The sequence below is a fragment of the Penaeus vannamei genome, chromosome 3, assembly GCF_042767895.1.
Source record: "Penaeus vannamei isolate JL-2024 chromosome 3, ASM4276789v1, whole genome shotgun sequence".
Classification (NCBI taxonomy): domain Eukaryota; kingdom Metazoa; phylum Arthropoda; class Malacostraca; order Decapoda; family Penaeidae; genus Penaeus; species Penaeus vannamei.
In genome coordinates this window covers 28,837,808-28,842,807 of record NC_091551.1, presented here as the reverse complement: position 1 = coordinate 28,842,807, position 5,000 = coordinate 28,837,808, and the positions used below count along the sequence as shown (strand labels likewise).

General features: G+C 48.0%; 1 protein-coding gene across 1 annotated transcript in view; it reads left to right on the top strand.

Moving 5' to 3' along the window:
* LOC138867605 (spartin-like) overlaps positions 1 to 5,000 on the top strand; it is a 113,593-nt gene that overhangs the window by 92,452 nt on the left and 16,141 nt on the right. The window lies entirely within an intron of this gene.

The following is a 5,000-nucleotide window of genomic DNA, read 5'->3' as shown; positions in this document are numbered from 1 at the left end:
ACATGTGTAGCAGATTGTCACTGATTGCGGAATGGCCGATAAACACGTTTATTTTTCTATCGCCATTATCGTTTTTATGTATGATTTTTGAGTGGAATATGGTTCATTACTAAATTATCATACAGATGTATTTTCAATATGAATAAAGTGTCATTGCAACAACACAATTAGAAATGAACAAACACAGAAAGCCAGAAACTGGCACCGTAAGTATGCAATACTTCATGCATTAGTTGATTAAATGTAACCCTTATTTACTGATGTCAGTATTAAAACAAAATATAGTCTAACGGTACAGAAGCAGTGGTCGTAATATATAAAGCTAAAAATTGTCCAAACTTGTATAAGTAAAAAGTCGAAACTTGTATAACTAGAATTCTATCATTCAGTATTTGTAACCACTGAGTCCTTTTAATACACATTCCATTTCTTGTGCCAATGGGCTTGAGTCATACACCTTTTTACACTACAGCAAGACACGTGTATATCACTCTGGCACAATTCAAAACTAACTGGCAGACCACATTTCGATTGGCAAAGCAACATATATTTCGTTCACTCAAATAATAATAATTGACAATAGGCACAATTACTTGATCAAAAAGTAAACAGGCAGTCTACATAAACTGACACTACAGCTGCCGGGAAACGACACATTACCATTACATTTTGAGAAATAGAAAGTAGATTTGCAATCACAGTTCAAAACGCTTCTTATACTGAAAATGGTCTTTGTAAAGAAGATGATGTATACACACGGCAAATGAATAATCTTAATACTAGATGTTTTACTGATTCCTTCCAATCCATGCGTGTAGAAGCTCAAAGATACACTTCAACATACGTGTCCAAATATAAGCAACATGACTGTGCTTCGAGATTTCGATGGAGAGTTTGTTACATTAGAGAAAGTGCATGACATACCTGTAAACAGATATCGAGATGACGTCAAACAGCCCGCGTAGCATTTAGTATATGCAGAAGGGAATTTAGCAACATCGAGTATATTGACGACACGATCTAGGGGACATCGCAGCAACAGGATGGTTGCAGGACAGCGAAAAAAATTTATAAGCAGTGACGCAATCTCATTTTTTTAAAACAAGGTTAAAACCATCCATTTCCCATTACCATTGCCAAAGTATATTTGTACTTCGTCAATCATAACCTGACTAAACACCATGTCAAACTATTTAGTAAATTTGCAAATGACGCTCACACCAATTATCGGGTATCTCTCTCTCTCTTTCTCTCTCTCCCCCCCCTCTCTCTCTCTCTTTCTCTCCCTTTCTCTCTCTCTGTCCCTCTCCATCTCGCCCTCTCTCACTTCCCCCCCCTCTCTCTCTCTCTCTCTCTCTCTCTCTCTCTCTCTCTCTCTCTCTCTCTCTCTCTCTCTCTCTCTCCCTCTCCCTCTCCTTCTCCCCTTTTTCCCCCCTCCCCTTTTCCTTCTCCTTCTCCCCCTTTTCCCTTTTCCCCCCCCCCCCTCTCCCCTCCCCTCTCTCTCTCTCTCTCTCTCTCTCTCTCTCTCTCTCTCTCTCTCTCTCTCTCCCTCTCCCCCTCTCTCTCCCTCTCCCCTCCCCTCTCTCTCCCCCTCCCTCTCTCTCCCCCTCTCTCCCCTCTCTCTCTCCCTCCCTCTTCTCCTCCCCCCCCCTCTCTCTCTCTCCCTCCCCCCGCCCCTCTCTCTCCCCCTCCCTCCCTCTCTCTCTTCCCCCCCTTTTTTTTCCTTTCTCCCTTTTTTCCCCCCTTTCCCCCTTTCCCCCTTTTTCCCCCCTTTTTCTTTCCCCCCTTTTTTCCCCCCTTTTTCTTTCCCCCTTTTCCCCCCCTTTCCCCCCTTTTTCCCCCTTTCCCCCCTTTCTTTTTCCCCCTTCCCCCCTTTCTTCCCCCTTTCCCCCCCTTTTCTTTTTCCCTTTTTCCCCCTTTTCCCCCCTTTCTTTCTTTCTTTCTTTTTTCCTTTCTTCTTTCTTTCTTTCTTTTTTTTTCTTTCTTTCTTCTTCTTCCTTTCTTTCCCCCCTTTTTCCCCCCCTTTTTTCCCCCCTTTTTCCCCTTTTTTCCCCTTTTTTCCCCCCTTTCTTTCTTTCCCCCTTTTCCCCCCTTTCTTTCCCCCTTTTTTCCCTTTTTCCCCCCCTTTTTTCCCTTTTTTTTCCCCCCTTTTTCTTTCCCCTTTCCCCCCTTTTTTTCTTTCTTTCTTTCCCCCTTTTCCCCCCTTTTTCCTTTTCCCCCCTTTCTTTCCCCCTTTTTTTCCCTTTTTCCCCCCTTTTTTTCCCCTTTTCCCCCCTTTTTTTTTTTCTTCTTTCTTTTTCCTTTTTTTCTTTCTTTCTTTTTCTTTCTTTCTCTTTTTCTTTTTCTTTCCCCCTTTTCCCCCCTTTTTTCCCCCCTTTCTTTCCTTTTTTCTTCTTTCCCCTTTCTTTCCCCCCCCTTTTCTTCCCCCTTTCCCTTTTTTTCTTTCCCCTTTTCCCCCCTTTCCTTTTTCCCCCCTTTCTTTTTCCCCCTTTCCCCCCTTTCCCCCCTTTCTTTCTTTCCCTTTCTTCTTTCCCCCCTTTCTCCCCCTTTCTTTCCCCCTTCCCCCCTTTCCTTTCCCCCCTTTTCCCCCTTTCTTTCCTTTTTTTCTTTCTTCTTTCTTTCTTTGTATTTCTTACTTCCTTTCCTTTCTTTCTTTCTTTCCCCCTTTTCCCCCCTTTTCCCCCTTTTTTCCCCCTTTCTTTCTTTTCTTTCTTTCTTCTTCTTTCCTTTCTTTTCTTTCTTTTCTTTCTCCTTCCTTTCTTCCTTCCTTTTCCCCTCTTTTTCTCCCTTTTTCCCCCCCCCCCTTTCCCCCCCCCTTTCCCCCCTCTTTCCCCCCCCTTCCCCCCTTTCCCCCCCTTTCTTTCTTTTCCCTCCCTTCCCCCCTCTCTCTCTCCCCCCCTTTTTTCTCCCCCTCCTTTCCTCTCTCTCCTCTCTCCTCTCTCTTTCTTTCTTTCTTTCTTCCCCCTTTCTTTCCCCTTCCCCCCTTTCTTTCCCCCCCCTTTCTCCCCCCCTTTCCCCCTTTTCCCTTTCCCCCCCCTTCCCCCTTCTTCCCTCCCCCTTTCCCCCTTTTCTCCCCTCCCCTTCTCCCCCTCCCTTTTTCTTCCCCCCCCTCCCTCTCTTCTCTCCTCTCTTCTCTCCCTCCCTCCCCCTCCCCTCCCCCCCTCTCCCTCTTTCCCCCCCCCTTTCCTCTCCCCCTCCCTCTCTTTCTCTCCCTCTCCTTTTCTCTCCCTCTCTCTCTCCCCCCCTTTTCTCCCCTCTTTTCTCTCCCCTCTCTCTCTCTCCCTCTCCCTTCCCCTTTCCCCCTCCCTCTCCCTCTCTATCTTCTCCCCCCTTTTTTCTCTTTCCCCTCTATCTTCTCCCCTCTTCTCTCCCCTCTCTTCTTTCCCCCTTTCTTTCTTTCCCCCTTTTTCTCCCCCTCCCCCTCTTCTCTCTCCCCTCTTTTTCTTTCTCCCTCTCTATTTTTCTCCCCCTCTTTTCCCCTTTTTCTTTTTCTCTCTCCCTTTTCTTCTCTCTCTCTCCCCTCTCTTCTCTATCTCCCCCTCTCTCTCCCTCTCTTCTCTCTCTCTCTCTCTCCCCCCTCTTCTCTCTCTCTCCCTCTCTATCTCTCTCTCTCTCCCCCTCCCTCTCTCTTCCCCCTTTTTTTCCCTCCCTATCTTCTTTTCTCTCTCCCTCCATTTTCTCTCTCTCTCCCTCTTTTCTCTCTCTCTCTCTCTTCTCTCCCTTTTCTTTTCTCTCTCTCCCTCTCTTCTCTCTCTCTCTCCCCTCTCTTTCCTCTCCCCCCTCTCTCTCTCTCTCCCCCTATCTCTCTCTCTCTCCCCCTCCCCCCTCTTCTCTCCCTTCTTCCCCTCTTTTCTCTCTCCTCTCCCTCTCTATTTTTCTCTCTCTCTCCCCCCCCCTCCCCCTCTTTTCTCTCTCTCTTTTCTCTTTTCTCTCTCTCCCCCTTTTCTCTCTCTCCCCCCCTTTTCTCTCCCCCTCTTTTTTTCCCTTTTTTTCTCCCCCCTTTTCTCTCTCTCTCCCCCCTCTCTCTCTCTCTCTCTCTCTCTCTCTCTCTCTTTTCTCCCCCTCTTTTCTCTCTCTCTCTCTCTCCCCCTCTCTCCCTCTCCCTCTCTTTTCCTCCTTCCCCTTTTTCTCTCTCTCTCCCTCTCCCCCTTTTTCTCCCTCTCTTCCCCTCTTCTCTCCCTTTTTTTCTCTCTCTCTCTCTCCCTCTCTTTCTCCCGTTCTCCCTCTGTCCCTCCCCCCCTTTTCTCTCCCTCTCTATTTTTCTCCCCCCTCTCCCCCCTCCGTCTCTATTTTTTCTCCCCCCCCTCCCTCTCTCTCTCTCTCTCTCTCTCTCTCTCTCTCTCTACCTCTCTATTTTTTCTATTTTTCTCTCTCTCTCTCTCTCTCCCCTCTCTCTCCCCTCTCTCTCTCTCTCTCTCTCTCCCTCTCCCTCTCCCCCTTCCCCCCTTTTTCCCCTCTTTTTCTCTCTCCCCCTCCCCCTTTTTTTCTCCCTATCTTTTTTTCTCTCTCTCTCTCCCCTCATTTTCTCTCTCTCTCTCTCTCTCTCCCCCCTCTATTTTTCTCCCCTCTCTCTATTTTCTCTCCCTCTCTTTTTCTCTCTCTCTCTCCCTCCCCCCTCCCAAAAAATTTAAAATCTCGCCTCCCTGTTCAAATTTTCCCCCAAAAATTTCGCATGCGCAGTTGCTTCGTGACGTCACGCTCGACCTCACTGCACGGACCCCCCCACCCCCCCCTCCCCCCCCCCGGCCCCCTGCAGCCCACCTAAACCCCCCTGATCCGCCAAACTCTTTCCCCCCTTCGGCGGTTTCCCCATAATGCCTCCCCCAAAAACCGCACCAGCCCTACCGCGTCGCCAGGCATTACTGCGCCGAAGTCTTGTCACTTCTGGATGTCCAAAAGAATGCTTTTTTGTTAAAACTGGAACCCCCGGGGCGCTCTAACAAGGGGGCCATCGATCGCGTGTTGCATGAACAACGAAAGCAACTGCAAAAAACGGCGAA